Source organism: Helicoverpa armigera, chromosome 4 (genome assembly GCF_030705265.1).
Source record: "Helicoverpa armigera isolate CAAS_96S chromosome 4, ASM3070526v1, whole genome shotgun sequence".
In the NCBI taxonomy this organism is placed as follows: domain Eukaryota; kingdom Metazoa; phylum Arthropoda; class Insecta; order Lepidoptera; family Noctuidae; genus Helicoverpa; species Helicoverpa armigera.
Window position 1 is genome coordinate 9,277,634 of NC_087123.1, and position 17,907 is coordinate 9,295,540.

The window sequence follows — 17,907 nt, forward strand, 5'->3', positions numbered from 1 at the left end:
AGTGATTTTCAAGAAAATGATAATGCAGTTTTAATTAATGATTAATGTACTTTTTTTTAGATCAAAACATTTTTGAAAAACTATGCGTATTTGATAAAATTTTCACCTGCTCTAAATGGGCTATGCTGATGATTGATGGCAATGTTAAGAGTTTCGGTATTTTAGTGTAAAGCGTTCTATTGTTTAGGTATTGTACCCACGTGTTTTAAAATATCGCTTTTTCATAAATAAACACTATTTAGAAGAGTATCAGTACCTTTGGCTGCGACAAAACCAATTTAAAGTAAGCAGTGCCGATCACAACCCGTCTCCTATCGGACTTTGACATTTTTAAAAGTCTTTAAATTCTACTAAATACAGAAAATAGCGCATAGACTGTGAGCACGAGGTCTTAAGGTCTCGTAATCGCTGATTTTTAAACAACCTCGCCTCTTGGGAAACTCCGTAGACCTCTGAAGATCTATGAGTCTGAGTGTTCAAATAGCGTGTTTTCATCCCATGGACATTTTATTTAATAAACTTGCCTACAATGAGATTTTCTGGCATCTGCAGCACTTTTCTGCTTAAATCATAACAATAATTGGCTATCTGCTCATTTCTTAAGAAACATACGTTTGGCCAACAATTTTGAATTTTTGACTCCCTTTCAGCTAAATCGTCGTTTAGTAACCCGATACCTATGGAGTTATCGAGAGCTTCAGCGGGGCAATAATTTGACTTTTTAGATAGCTTTAACCCTCCTCATCATTTTTCATGTGGTTAATTTTAACATTTATCACAAAATTTGGTATTTTTTAAATGTCAAAGTCCGGTAGGAGACGGGTTGTGATCGGCACTGCTTACTTTAAATTGGTTTTGTCGCAGCCAAAGGTACTGATACTCTTCTAAATAGTGTTTATTTATGAAAAAGCGATATTTTAAAACACGTGGGTACAATACCTAAACAATAGAACGCTTTACACTAAAATACCGAAACTCTTAACATTGCCATCAATCATCAGCATAGCCCATTTAGAGCAGGTGAAAATTTTATCAAATACGCATAGTTTTTCAAAAATGTTTTGATCTAAAAAAAAGTACATTAATCATTAATTAAAACTGCATTATCATTTTCTTGAAAATCACTTCAAAAACTTTTCAAAACACCGACGAACTTTCTGCCAGCAATTAGTCCAAAACAAGGTTTAACCAATTTCTTAGCAATTGTAAAAAATTCAAATTTAGAATACACTCTCACGCATGCACGGCTAACTCTTTTGATGCTAGAAACATACTACAATCATTAAAACCCTTTGAAATACACGTAAAGTCCATAAAACTAAGATTTCGCATAAGTGCCCGTTTTTTTTGCAAAAGAGTTTATTTTTAGAAGGGCTACCAGAACATTAATGAAACGCAATAAGTCCCCAACTTATGGTGCCATTAAAATTGTTACTGCCCAACCCTAAAAACGTCAGGTGTTAAGTACGTGGTCGAAATTATCGCTTAGTTAATTAAAACAGTTCTTTCACAGGGTTATTTGTGTCCCGTAAATCACCTCTATTCGGAGACCCTTTTTATTATTTTTGACGTCGCCACTAAAATAATGTAGGGTTTCGGAAATAATGGTCTTTAGGTCTTGACCATTGAGATTCAACTACTGGTCAGAAAAAAAAGACCTCGATGAATGGAGAATCCTTTTTATGTCTATCCCTTTTGTCCTTTTTAAGTCCGCACCTAAAAGAAGAAGAAAAAAAACGTGGTCTTACAAATGAAGGCTAAATATACTTTATTCAACTTAAGGTTTGATGAAAGTCATAATTCAAGTAAATACCAAAATTAAACAGCAAGCGCTTACACTATCAATAAATCACGCCTAGTATTAAGAAGGATTACATCGTGATTTATACTGATTTCATTTATTTAAAATATAAATCTCAGGCTGGCCCTAAATGCTGACTACACAATCTTAAATGAATAAATTTAATAAGATATTACAAGACTGCGGTTTATCCTCGCTCGAATTTGTTCTCAATTTGTTCGGATTATAATCCCTTTTATGTTGGAATAGTAATCTGGATCGGATCAGGTACTTTATTAGTCGAAGAAGGATTATGGAACAAAGGGCTGGCTTTATTGATTTTAACAGACACTTTTGAAAAGCTAAGCAGGTTGGTGGGAGAAAATCTGAGGTTTTCTTTAGCTGTTTGTAAAGGTTCCAGCTGTCTCTGCAGGAAATTAAGTCACTAAGATTATAATTAACTGTGCCACTTTTAGTACAATGAAGAAAACAAAATTTATTGGCTGCTCTTTTGGACTCTTTCACGAATGTCCTCATGTTTTATACAAAAATTATATCTATTTGCGAACAAAAGAAGCCAACTTGTTACAATAACCACGCAATCAAACAACCCTCTGACCGAACATGCCTTATTTGTTTTTTTAGATTCGTACATGCCTTGAGATTTTATTGAACGGTTATTTCAACGTATTAGCTACAACATACACCCTAATAATTATACCTACCTAATAATTATACGTCATAAAAACTTTATGTAGTTAACTTCGAAACAAGGCAGTGTAGCTACCTCCAAGAAAAGCGGCGGCTAACCGACGGATAATGTAGAACGTGACCAATTTACTGCGGCAAATGTAACGTAGAAAAGTATATGTATTGTGGAACTTTATAATTTTATCTTGTTTCTAGCTAGCTAGCACCTTGTCGTACGAGGTTCTATTAAAAGTACTATTTACTACAAAGCATGTAGGATTACGATATATTTGGGGAAAATTAGCTCTCCACAGGAAAAAGCCTCCAAAATAGAATAAAAAATTGGTATTAGAAATCCACGAAAAACCTCTTCCCACACCCGAGTAAAATCATCCTATCCCTAATCATGCTCTAGACTATCATGTATCATTCGTTTATATTCGTTCAGTAGTTTTGTCGTGAAAGCGCGCCACACAGATATAGGTAATTATTTTACTTTCGCATTAATAGTATTAATGAAGAAAATCACTCAAAACCCTCTTAATTATTAACATTCCCTAAGCAAAGTATTTAATTTCCTAATACTTTACAACCGCTCCCATACAAACAAGGTTATGCAATCATAACTTTACTCACCTTTTCAGGTATAATTGAAATTCAGCAGAAGAAGGTAGGGTATAGAAACTTTTTGGAATACCCACAATGGCCCCGGCGGCAAGGGTTGCCACTTGAATAAGGTATTCAAATATCATTAGAAATATTCATGTTTTTACTCAACGTTCTCTGAAGATAGTGGTTTTGTTATCAATGTTTAAAATGCGTGTTGAAATGGCTTTTGCTGTTTGTGAAGATAGCGTTTTGATAATAATGCGTGTTATGTGTATTTAATTGGGGATTTTGGTAGCTAAGCTTTTGATTTGCATTTAATTTTAAATTCATCCTTTGTAGACCTCTACAAAGAATGAATCGACCTCGATCGATATACCTACTCTACTTTTTTTTTTAACGACGTAAAAAATCATCAAATGACCCCTCCCGCTGTGGGTTAGCAGCGGTGAGGGAGTGTCAGACTCTTACTGACTAAAAGCCGTCGTGTTCCGTCGTAGGCCTTATGTGCTAGGGCCGCGGTACCTCTTTCGAACAACCCGCAGCCCCGGCAGGCCTTGGCCCTGCTGGGCCCCTCTGGGGTTGCTGACATCTCTTTGAGGAGCGCGTGGAACAACGCGCGCCGCCGACACGGGTCTGTTGTCTAAAAACAGACATGAGCGATGAGCCACCCGAACTCACCGCCCACAGACCCACGCCTACGGTGGCCGGGAGTCGTTTCGCGACACCCGGCGCCCGTGATGTCTACCTGCTCCAGCGCGGCGGCCGGGATGAGAGGTGCGAACTCTCTGACGTTCCGCCGCCTCCTTCTCGAGCATGACTGCTTCGCAGAAGGTCCACCGTGGTCCACCGTGTCCTCGGGGCTATCCGCACAGTGGTGACACCCGGGCGCCTCCTCACGACCGATTCGATGCAGATACCTCCCGAAACAACCGTGTCCGGTGAGGACCTGCGTCATGCGGTACGTGAGGGCGACGTGACTCCTCCCGAGCCACTCCTCAAAGAGGGGACTTACCGCCACTATGGTGGCGTGCCCTGCACTGGGTTGCGACAGTCGCTCCCTCCAGGCCACCATGACATCCCGCCGGAGCTCTGCCCGCTGCGCGACAACTTGTCGCGGCAACGGGGTTTCCCCCCGGCGCAGAGCCTCCTCGCGCCAGTCGTACAGGCGCAAGAAGACTCTCGCCTCCAGATCCCACGGTGGTAGTCCGGCTAGTAGGCCAGCTGCTTCGCGGGAGATCGTGCGGTACCCCCGGATTAGCCTAATGGCTATCACCCTTTGGGGCACGTTCAGGTAGTGTACAGCTCGCGGCCGTACCGAACGTGCCCATACCGGGGCCCCGTAAAGGGCCATGGACCGCAAGACTCCCGCGTAGAGTTTACGGCAGGGGGTGTTTCGGCCTCCCAGATTGGGCAGGAGCCGCTTGAAGGCAGCACCTGTCTTCTCCAGTTTGGGGCCCAAACGTCGGAAATGTTCGACGAAGTTCCACCGGCCGTCGAGGACGAGTCCTAGGTACTTCATCGCCCCTCGACGCCGATGGTAACCCTCCCACCGTAATTTGGGAACCTGAAGGTGGCGCGTTCCGAAGCCCATGAAAGCACATGGCCTCGGACTTGTGCAATGCCACCTCCAGTCCCAGCAGCTGGATCCTCTCAACGACTATCGCAACCCCGCGCGCCATTATGTCGGCTGCCTCCTGGTGCGACCTCCCTTGTGCCAGTACCAGCGTGTCGTCAGCGTAGCAAACCACGCTGACGCCGCTAGGGAGGTCGGCGCGCAGCACCCAGTCGTAGCCGATGTTCCACAAGAGCGGCCCCAGTACCGACCCCTGCGGAACACCGCACGACATCTCTCGCCGGTTCCATTCCCCATTGTGACCGGGGTAAATGATGGACCTATCCGACAGATAGGCCTCGACCACGCGACGAAGGTAGGTCGGCACCCGGTGGTACCTGAGTGCCTCCCTAATGCAACTCCAGAGAAGGGTGTTGAAGGCATTGGCGATGTCAAGAGACACCGCCAAGACGACCCCCCCCCGGGACACAGCATCCCCCGTCGTGAGAGATCTCACGCGCATGATGGCGTCCACCGTTGAGCGCCCCTTGCGGAAACCGAACTGGTTGTCCGCGAGGTCCGGCCCCATCCCCCCAAGGTGAACATATGAAGGCCTGGCTCCAGTATTTGGCCTATAGGTAACAAAATTATATTATAAACTCTTTACTAAAGTTATTCTATAACTACAAGCATCTTCCCGAAATATGAAAATATTTGTCCATGAAATTCACACAATATTTCAATATCGACTGTCGATTTGCTACCTCAAAATATTTCAGTGGACGAATAAAATTGTATTTGAAGACTGCGAAGCGAGAAAATGCGATTCAGTACAATATGCACGTACGTCTTCACGCTGCTACAGTCACGATTCAAGTACACTCTTTGAGTTTTATTGTGATCTCATTATTATTTTGATACTATCATTCTTTTGATAATATATGTGTAGATGAAGAGAATTTGGTATATGTTTTGTAGCTTGTAACAAAAGCAGAATAGTTTAGAAGTAAGAAGACTCACCAAAGTGGCGATCCCTGGGAGAGGTTTTTATCCAGCAGTGGACATCTTTCTGCTAAAACAACTATGACAAAATTACTTCTGTCTACAGCAACAAAGTATGATTACGTTGATAATCCTGTAAAATATGTATGGTATAAAATGCACCTGTCTTTACTCACAAAACATGCAAAACAGGACCATTCTTTTAAACATTTCAAGTTCACCTTACACTAATTTATAGTAATTCTAAAGAAGATTATATGGTAAGTAAATGGATTACTGGTGTGTCCCTAAAACCAGCGGTGTGCGCAATAATTTATTATTACATTTACACATGCGTGGTAACGAGCAAAGAGATGTTGTTTTCGCGTCTTAGGCTTTCGTGGGGGTAGAAAATCAGCGGTATATAAGAAGTAGAGATGCAGACATTATAAAAAAGTAGGGAATACTTACTGTGGATAATTGTTGTAGTGTCACATAATTCTGTTAAGCTAGCCCCCGCCCGTGGCTTCTCGGGTGTTGATAAAAAATATCTTAAGTTAATTTTAGTACCACCAACTAGATTATAGCATATTTTGTTTCATCCGTTATTAAAATTACGTGTTCTTGATTTTCGAAAAAGTATCGAAAAAAAAGCCTCAAAGTAGGTTTACTTAAATTAAGGAGAAAAAAATCAGTATATTCAATGATATCATTCAGTCTGTTCAACTAAACACTATACCGAACTGTCAACTCCTGGCTATCCAGAGATTGTATAACAAACAGATGTTGAAATGCAGAGTCCTAATACCCGCTAGTTTAGTGACCTCAAAACAAGGCTTGCGGCGTGTCGCAGCATAACGACATGCTCTTTACCTGAGCACGCAAATCCCACATACATAATTCATCAGCAACCGCATTGAGAGCGAACGCTGCGTTGTTTTAATTTTATTGTCTATTTAGGCCTGACTTTAACGTATCCTTGCCAAATAAAACGGAGGTAAAATTGTAGAAATCCCGAGACGAATGATCTTAGAATTTTAACATTAACCTCTGTAGAAGAATTAGATGACTCCTGTTTCTTTTTACCGTCAACCTTTAAATAAAACTTTTTGAATTATTTCAGTAATATTCTATTTTAAAATGACTATGACACTTTAACTTATTAACTTGAACTTATTTTTAAACTTTATGAAATATTGAATCATATGTATTGTACATATTTACATGACCTAAAAATAAACTTACATGTCGCAGATTCAAACGGATTTGAATCCACGTGTTGGTGATGTTCGTCCGCCATCTTAATATTTCTCGGTCAGTGCGCACACCCGGCGCCGGCGACGACTCAGGAGCAAGAGAGCGAGCTCCATCGACATTCACACTACTGACAGATTGACATGACACAGACAACTGTCACTGTCAAACATCAATATGAAGCTCACAACATTCAGTCTAGTGTTGCTACTCGAAAAATAAAAAAATATTCATTCTCCGACACGGCCATACTGACAATCAACGCGCTCTCGCGTTGTCCGTTGAAACCATAGAAACAACACTCAGAAACTTAAATGATTCACCCGCAAAGCGTGGAAGCTTTCAACATAAGGACCTTGATAACACGTTAGCTTAATAAGCCTACGAAGCGTAGAAGCTTCCAGGAGACACACCGGTTCAAGCAGCAAGCTTTCAATCTATGCCTTAGACAAAGCGTACTAATTTTCAGGCAAAGCGTAGCAGCTTTCAGTCAAATTCTCAGACAAAGCGTAGCAGCTTTCAGTCAAATTCTCAGACAAAGCGTATCAGCTTTCAGTCAAATTCTCAGACAAAGCGTAACAACTTTCAGTCAAATTCTCAGACAAAGCGTAACAGCTTTCAGTCAAATTCTCAGACAAAGCGTAACAGCTTTCAGTCAAAGTGTAATAAAAAGTTCTCACACATTACAATCCACTTATTTGGGTTGAGTCACAATCACAATCATTTTATCAAAACAAAAAGCAAAATAATTTGTAATTCTTATAACGTCTCAATCAAACAAAGGAGGTTAGGGTATTTTTAAGTAAATCTGAAAGTACCTGGGTATCCGTAATACCAGAACCTACAACTTCAAACTTGTTGGACTCGTTCCAGCCAGTCTCCAGCCGATCTATCAGCGCCAACTTATTCGTAGCAGCTAGATCGCTCTTGTACTCCACCATGTCACGAAAAAGTTCATGAAACCTTTCTGTTACTACAAACTGCCGTGTGAACCGCTTTCAGTTTTCTAGCTAAGCCGGCACTCGTTGAAGGTTGTTGGTTAGAATTCCCAGCTCCATCAGCCATATTCTCTCGCGCCGTAGATTGGGACGTACAATATCCATGTTCTTGTGTACCTGGCATCGCAGTAGGCTCGCAGGTTGCCCCTTGGGGTAATCCCACCGCTGCTGTCGCAGATTCAAACGGATTTGAATCCACGTGTTGGTGATGTTCGTCCGCCATCTTAATATTTCTCGGTCAGTGCGCACACCCGGCGCCGGCGACGTCTCAGGAGCAAGAGAGCGAGCTCCATCGACATTCACACTACTGACAGATTGACATGACACAGACAACTGTCACTGTCAAACATCAATATAAAACTCACAACATTCAGTCTAGTGTTGCTACTCGAAAAATAAAAAAATATTCATTCTCCGACATACATATTTATATACAACTAAGAACAATTATAAAATGGCATCAAAATATTATATAATTCAATAATATTATAATACTTTAATTTTAACATATATCAGCTTCCTAATACTCGATATTTTCATCAGTTTTCCCAGATGTACAGACAAGTTTAAGGCAATACCGAATTCGCAATTACATTAAAACTTTAACTCTAACTGAAAGCTACCATTCCAAAATACAATCACTTAAAATAGGCATCTATCGATCAGACATCCATTTATCTTCTAAACCAGTTTTACATCTATCAATTGAAATACCTCAAATGCCTCTCACTAGGCAATTCTATATTCGCCGACCATATCGCGCATAGATCTACAATAATCTACATCTGTCAAATTTTAAAATCGCGTCGTTCACGTTACTGTGAGCGTCGTGACGCACATGAAGTGATTTATGCGCCGTTGAATAATTCATGGTGATGCTGCTTAGAGCATTTAACTAACAGGAGCCCCCGTGATCACAACTCGCTATGGGATGAAGTCTGCACATTAAAGTGTGGAGGTGAGGCAATGCAGTATGTTTCGATATCCTGCTCATGCATTTTCAATCATATAGGTTGACAGTTTTGTCACATTTGCACATGACAAAACTGTCCAACATAAGCATAAACTTGAACATTTGAACTTCTTCCGCAGTCTTAGAAGCCTGTGAGTTTGACAACCAGTCTTACCTAGAGGTATTGGGTTTCCCGGGTAACTGGGTTGATTAGGTCAAATAATTGTAAAACATTGGTAGGTACTCAGCTGCATCTGGTTAGACTGTAAGCCGACCCAACATGGTTGGGAAAAGGCTAGGCAGATGAAGATGACAAGCATAAACTTGATGCATATGTGCATACGAGTGCCTGTTTTACCTTTGGCAGTAGTACAAGCACTAAGCAGGACAATGCGTGTCCAGTGGGTTAAGTTGTCTAAGCATTCCTGTCACGTCACCGTCACGTCGAACAATCAGCTCGAGGCATTCACTTTGAGGCTTAACGTAGTGCCTTCATGGATTAACTATTGCTTAATGAATTGGAACAGAAGGGTAAATTATCTTATGTGAGGAGTTAAGAATACTCCGCCGAGTTTCGGAAACTTCTTCACTTTAGTTATAACTTGTACTTTAATGTTCTTAAGGGTCGTGAAATAACCTTTGAGCGAGGTCATTGATACCTTATACAGTAATTCTATGCTCATTGGCTGTTAAGATGATATAGTGTTTACAAAATTTAAGCTCGTCAAAACGCCTATACCTATATCGTGATCCTTTGATATACATTGATTAGGATTCAGACAAAAAATTATACTTAGTTAAAAAACCTGGGTAAATAGCTACCTAAATGGGTAGCTATTTAGTTGTATTGGTTTTTTAAATTGTGTTAATCACGATATATCCAAAAACTACCTATTTACTTGATTAAACTTGTGTAATGTTTTATCAATACAATCAATTTATGTTACCCAATCGATACAAATTCGATTAAAAATTAAGTTCCACAAATGCTATCGCTACGTAAACGAGTTCAGAGGAAACCCTGTCTAAAGTTTAATGAAAATTGACACTATGTTTTAACTCCCGTTAAACCTTTTACTTAATCGAATTCCGTACCTCTTAATGCATTAGGATAAGAACAGACTGTCACTTCAATTAGGGCTTAGTAATAGTGAGTGACAAAGTTTGTAGGTATTAGTTGTAAGCAGTTTATAATTATTGTTTATATATTTAACTAGCTTCTGCCAGCGGTTTCACCCGCATCCCGTGGGAACTACTTCCCGTACCGGGATAAAAAGTAGCCTTATGCCTTCCTCGATAAATGGGCTATCTAACGAACTAGAAATTTTCAAATCGGACCAGTAGATCCTGAGATTAGCGCGTTCAAACAAACAAACAAACTCTTCAGCTTTATAATATTAGTATAGATGTACTGAATTTCTGTTATAAAGGTTTAGGCAGAAACAACGAAACTTTCGTTAAGCCCAATAATATATGGACTGTTGAATGAGCAGCTTGTTAAAAAATCTGACATATTGAGAGAAAGCAAAAGGATTGTTAATAAAGTTCGTATTGGGTAAATAAAAAATTATACTTATGAACCCATATAAAAAAGATTGTCTTTTGACAGTGACATTTCCCCACCTGGAAGGCTAGGTCATTATACCAAACTTTAGACCATAGTGGTCATTATTCACTTTCATAACATACGATTGATATGATTGAATGCGTTAAAACTAAAATAACGTAAAATTAAATTAATTTTATAGGTAAACTGCTACACATATTCAGCTTGATTATTCAACAGGTATAGAGAATGCCTCGTGTAACGGTGTACACGTGTACAATATCACTGTGGATTTCAGCGTAGCTTATACTGTACCATATTCTATACATAATGTATGTGTGTATTTATATACAATACTATAGTCTATTTATAAAGCATTTTACGAAATGTTACTTTAAGAATGATTTAAGGTTTATGAAATAATTAAATTCTATATTTATGTTGCCTTATTTTATATTAATTTTGTTATTTTATACAGTTAACATTCGTACGTTACTCGTGCTAGCTATTCAGCTGTCTAATCGCCGACTAGTTTAAAAATATATCATTCTTTCAACCGTATTCATGCAAGTGACTACACTCTTATCTACTCTTCTTAAAATTAGAAAATAAATATGTTAGAAAGAAAATGGTGGTATCTAGATTTACATATTTTTGGGGCAACATTCTAATGGATGGCAGAGACATATCTAGGTATACAATTCAAAATCCTAACACCTACGCAAATGTGAAGAGTCTAGGTTTGGAATAGCTGTGACGTTGTTCGGGAGACGAATCTAGCACAATAGAATCTATGTATGTTTGTGAATGGATTCGAAGACGTCATGAATATTTTGCTATTGTATACATAGAGCCCAACGTCTATTCCTTGAAAAGCAAGTTTTATGGCCAGTTCCATTGGTTACTGATAAAGTTATATTATAATAGTAGTAGTTTTATTATAATAGATATAATATGTATAGCCTATCAGGAACTTATCTAACAGTAGTTTCACATGTCTGGAATTAAACAATCTGGAAAGCAACATTTGGCAGAAATTATAAGAAGCCTTTATCTGGCTGATAACACTAACTATCTCACAGTTTTTTTGGTAACTAGTGCAACCGGGCCTTAATGGTCTATCCAAATTTTTATATCAACCTTTTTTTTAAAACCACTACCGAACATGTAGTTTATCTAAAAATACATAGTACCAAAACTGAAAATTTGAAAGCCATTCAGCCGTAACAACGTAACAACAACCCATCTTCCACACGTGAACACTGAAACATTACAGCAAAGTGCTCGAGCGTGAATTTTTTCACTGTTTCATTTTATTATATGCGGGGAAGCTCTCTCACTAATGCGAGTGTGCTCACACCTTTTAGAGTATCCGCACACTGCAAACTTAATAGTTGGCCGACAGTTGACAACTTCATTTTATTTAACCATTTATGTACACAGTAAACACTTTACAGAAGTAGAAGCAACACTTTTTTTTTAAGCAATTCTGATTTAAAGGTATCAGTCGTGTTATCGGCTAAATATCTGATCTACTACGGAATTGTTCGAAAGAGTTACCGCGGCCCTGGTACATAAAAGGCCTACGATGGAACACGACGGTTTTTATTGAGTAAGAGGCTGACACTCCCTCATCGCTGCTAACCCACAGCGGGACATTTGATGATTTTTGACGTCGTTAAAAAAATATCTGATCTTTGCAATGTGCATTTTCCCATTCCGCTTTGTACCATTCATCTTCATACTGACTTACAAGCCCAATTTATCGGCCGACTAAAAGATTGCAGTGTGAGGGTGCTTTACTAAAACATTATTACATTATGTACGGTGCAGTACTGACGCAATTTTAATACTATAAAAGCACTTTAGGTAAATTTGCCCGAGGTTATCTGAAGTTAGAGTTCACTTAGTGAGATAATGAGGGCGATGAGATATAATGAACTTTGCTTGAGTGTTCGATAATGAGGTTTTAGGTAATTGCTGTTGTAAGGGATTTTGTTGAAGGAATTTTAATTATTGACTTTATTGAGTTTTTTGGAAAACAAATGATACTTAAACAGAATATCAGTCAAATAAGCGCTCTAATAAAATGCTGAACAAAGCAAGCATAACTCAGGTATATTTACACAGCCTTCTACAAAAATATGATACATATTTATTCAAAAATCACATGGAATTTTCTCGTCTCGCAATACGTAGCGAACATCTTGTAGCCATCTCGTAGCACGGCTACGATCGTAGCAGCTACGCAAACATTGACGTAGCGTCGTAGCCTAAAAAGGCACAGTTTTAGCTTCCATACAACCTTCACCTGAGCGCGAATATTTTGTTCTGGATACATTATTCATGTTGTACATTTACATGTCAAGCTAGTATGACGTACATACTATTTAGCAAATTACCTTTTAGTTAAGGGTGAGTTCATTAATGAGGTGACACGCGAAGTAAATAATTTTAAGGCCCCATTTTTTTGTAGCGATGTGATTTATATCATCATCTGCTTAGATCTTTGCCAATGTTGAAGTCGGCTTCCAGTCTCTTTAAACATCATCATCATCAGAATACTCGCAGTACCTACGCCAAGATTCCTGTAGGTACTTATTGCTTGTCGAAAGAATCTTAATACTACGATACTAAATTTCTAGCAAAAATACTAAAGATCAGCTTATTGGTTCTCCTTTGAATATTAACTTGGTAGACCATTTGAAGGCTTACATCGACTCGCACCGGCTGCCAAACAGATATTATGTTTCGTAGAAATTTCTATATTAGTGAGAGAAAACTACGTAAATTGCCAGCTGTTGCCAAGATTCAATAACTGTGAGATACAATATTGCGGCCTGTGTCGCTAATAACGTGGTTCTGAGTTACTGATCCAATATTTGATGTAACTGGACCCCGTGTAAATTGAGACCGGTGTAGTACTATTAATTTGGATGTTAAATTCAATTGGTTATATTGAATTAATTGAATGAAAGTTATTGTCATATACAAAATATATGCGTTCAAGTACAAAATAAATATATTTGAAATTATAAATGTTGTCAGCAATCAGCAAGATGATAAAATAAAATATCGAGCTTGTTAGTATAAGCAGGCCGGCCGCTAGCTGTTTGTTCGCCCGCGTGCAAAACCGATTATGCCGCCCTACGACTACATATTATACTGGGTTTTGACAAAAAATATATAGGGGTCCAGGGGGTCCGGACCCCCCCGCCTATTCATATCCATCTTACTTTTCCAACAGAAAAAAATATGTACATGCACCGCTCTGATTGCAAAAAACGCACTTCCTTCTGGATACATAAATATTGCAATAGGTACATAACATATATTACACATAACTTTTTATTTACTTGAAATGCTCTAAGTCTTAGAGTAACCTAAGAAGTCCTGGATTAGCCCATTAGCAGACTAAGCAATTGCTTAGGGCATCAATGCAGTGCAATCATTACCCAAGTGGCCCCCATGTATTGAAAGATTGTGATTAATGGGTAGGTACCTACATATTGTATATCAAAGTGCTTAGAACAGATTATGGGTAACTTAAACTAACGAACGTAAATATATATAGCAATGTTTAATTTCAGTAAAATATGTTATTTATGGTTTTTGGTGGGTTTTCCGTTTAAAAAGTTAACGCATGAGACACATTTCATATGAAAGGAAGCGCGAGCGAAGCGAGCGCGAAATTTTTTTAGTCTAAGGACACAAAACAAATAAAAACCACTGTAAATTAACAAAGCAAAGTCAAAAAGTAAGATATGCACAGAAATGAAGTGCAAATGTACATGAAGCCGCGAGCGAAGCGAGGGCGAATTTTTCCTTAGAGTTTTCATGAAGTAAACATATAATAAAAAGCCAAAGTGAACAAAAAGCTATAACGGACGTGAGCGAAAAATGATTTTTCAGAATTGAATGCCTCAACAATTAAACAAAGATAAATTGCGATCAGTGCCGGTTTTTACTCTACCAGCGCCCTAGGCGAGATTTCTACGGCGCCCTCCAACTGCAATTCAAACCCATACGAAAAACAGAGACGCATGTAGTTACCGATTGCGCGAGCGAAGCGAGCGCGAAAATTTTTAAATAGTTAACAAGTCGAAACAAAAAGATTAGACTGATTAGACAGAAAAAGAAGGTTAGCCTGGAAGCCGACCCCAACATAGTTTGGGAAAAGGCTCGGAGGATGATGAAGTCGAAGCAAAAATTACGTAAAATGTAGCCCAATCGTACATAAGTTATTGCTGGTTGATGAATGCAAAAACACAGGAACACGTCTTCTGATTGCGCGAGCGAAGCGAGAGCGAAATTTTTGTTATATTTTAGAACTCAAAACAAAAATTACTTAAATTTTTTTCCAAACGTACATAACTTTTTGTTGATGATGGCGCCTATGTATTAAAATTTTGGGACTTAAAGTAGTACCGTAAATAAGAAAGTTCATATGGAAACTAGAAGTTACTTTCTTATTAATAAAAGAACTTAAAAACGACGCTCCCTTTTTGCTAGGGTAGCTAAAAAAATCTTGAAAAATAAAAACAACTGTAAAGTGAAGCAAGCCCGAAAATGTTTGAGTTTTGGATCACTAAAAGTCCTAAACATATATAATAAAAAGCGACTGTGAAGTAAAGAAGCCGCGAGCGAAGGGAGCGCGAATTTTTTTGAGTATTGGGACATTAAAAGCTCATCCTCCGAGCCTTTTTCCCAAACTATGTTGGGGTCGGCTTCCAGTCTAACCGGATGTAGCTGAGTACCAGTGCTTTTACAAGGAGCGACTGCCCTGCCTGACCTCCTCAACCCAGTTACCCGGGCAACCCAATACCCCTTGGTTAGACTGGTGTCAGACTTACTGGCTTCTGACTACCCGTAACGACTGCCAAGGATGTTCAATGACAGCCGGGACCTACAGTTTAACGTGCCATCCGAAACACAGTCATTGGTGTCTAAGATATACTTAGAAAGTACATACAAACTTAGAAAAGTTGCATTGGTACTTGCCTGACCTGGGATCGAACCCGCGCCCTCATACTCGAGAGGTTGGTTCTTTGCCCACTAGGCCACTAGGGCATTAAAAGCTATATGTGATAAAAAATTGAAGCGGTCAAGTAAGGATACCGCGAGCGCAGCGAGCGCGAAAAATTTTGAGTTTTGGGACATAAAAGTAGTGTTTCATCGAGAATTTCTCAAATTTAACGCGGAATTAAACACAAATTCGCTTCGGCGCCCCTGAGCCCGCGGCGCCCGGGCTATTCGCGCACGCTGCACCATTGGTTAAGATGGCCCTGATGCTATCCATTCATTTGGGTACAGTTCTTGTAAGTTGCAATCTTTGATGAAATTTAAAACAAAAATAGGAGTAACATCTGATCAAGGATTGGTTGGGGGCGCCTGCGGCGCCCCTTATATCCGGCGCCCTGGGCCGTCGCCCAACCGCGCCCTACCCTAAAATCGCTACTGACTGCGATATCTGACATGGAGGCGCGAGCGCAGCGAGCGCGAATTTTTTTGGGGATGCAAAGGATGAACCCGTCAAAATTGATAGGGGACGACCAAAGCGAGGGCGGCTTTTTCTGAAATTTTATTGCTAATCTAGTCATCTATTTTCAGTAAAAATATTTTTATTATGTAATTATGGGTTAATTTTGCCGCCCCCTAAATAGTGCCGCCCAGGGCATTTGCTCTCTCCCCCCACGCTACGCTAATGGTTGATCTTAAATCTTTTTTAATAATTTTTAATTTTAAAAATGATCAACAGATGTAACTGAAACCGGCAGTGTAAGTTATATTCTTAGCGCTATTGCTGTGTTCGGAAATATTGAAATCTAATAATTGGTAAAAAGATATTGTATTTTTTTAATATTACGTGATAGGTCGCTCGATTTGCCGCCCCCTAGGACGTGCCGCCCGCGTGCGGTGCACGCGCTGCACGCCCGCTTACGGCGGGCCTGAGTATAAGAATTCTCAAATAAATTGAAAAAAGATTTCTTACACATTTTTAATGACACCTCATTATTTGCAGCAAGCTCTCTTAATTTATTTTTTCGTACATAAGTATACCTACCTAAATTGGTATATGTATTACAAAACATGTTTTAAAGCCAATTTGAAATTGACATTATTTGGTTTATTTTTTACATACATCTATTGCTGCATTATTTATTGAAAGAACATTCAAATCTAACTACAATTAATTATATAGTTAGCCAAAGGCAACAGATGACGTGAAGAACCTTCAGGGCAAAGCTATTGTTTAAACTTTCTAATTGCATTAATATTTCAAGTAAAACTTCACGTTGTAAGAAAGTGGAAAATTTCATAGAATTTCATCTCGTTTCATTTTTCTTGTTAATATTTTAATTCTGGGTAGCGAACATTGCCTTAAGTTATATTATTTATGCAAAAGATTATTTGCAAGCTTTTTAACTAAGTAATGAGTACTCAAGTATTTCATGTTAAGAACTAATAAAGGTACCGTGTTTAATATTGCAGCGTTTTCTATTAATAAAGCCCTTATTAATTATTCTACATACAATATAAGTTGCAACCAAGGTAATCCCAGAATTCTTACCATGTAATAGTTACCTTTAAGATATATAAGAAATATAAAAATATAAGACGTACGTATGAGCCTATTTCTGTGGGGAATAAGCCCAAAACAGATTAATTATAAGTTGGTATTTTTCTTCTGCTTTTGGAAATACTTGTGTGTCTACAACTATAAATAAAAAAGCTCATAAATACAGACAAACATTAAAATAGACCTGTCTTCTAAGTAAATATAATAAAGTCAAGGCCTCTACTGTTACACCAATTCAAAGAAATGATTAAGGCCACGCAGTCGTCTAAATAAAATATTTAAAAGACAATACAAAGAAATTGGTTTCGTGAACTTCTAATAAAATCCCTTACATCGGCTCTGAAATCACTGCTGTGTAACATTTGATGGGCCGAACGGCTGAGCCCTGAATTATTTATATTCAATCTCATATCAGGGTCTTAGATCATATAAAAAACCGGAACTGCAATAACCTAAAATGTCTATGGGAAAAAGTATGTCAACTTACACGCGGGGGTTGAGGCAGCGCAACAAATAGTTACTGCTCACGCATGAATTTTCGATCACATCGAAAAGCACGCACACATTCAAATCAACAAACCCAAACATAAAACTTGACGCACAAATCTGCATGACACCACAGTGACGCATCACTGGCGTCTCCAGTTAGTTAAATGATCTAAGATCAGGGCCAAGCCAACCGGTTGGTTCTATGCAATTTGTGAATATCTCCCGGTTGAGATATGAGTGGCGTTTCGACTGTTTTATTGGCAGATGGTATGTAGGACGTGGGTATATTCTATGGACGAGCAACCCGTATTTGGCATATTGAAATTATTCTATAGCAAAAGGTACGCTAGAGAGAAAATAATAAAAGGTATTCCGTATTTAGAAATGGATGGATATATTTGGATGTTTGAATTCGAGTTATTTTGAATTTCAAAATCATATTACTCTATCAATGGGTTGTTAGTTAATTTATAAGC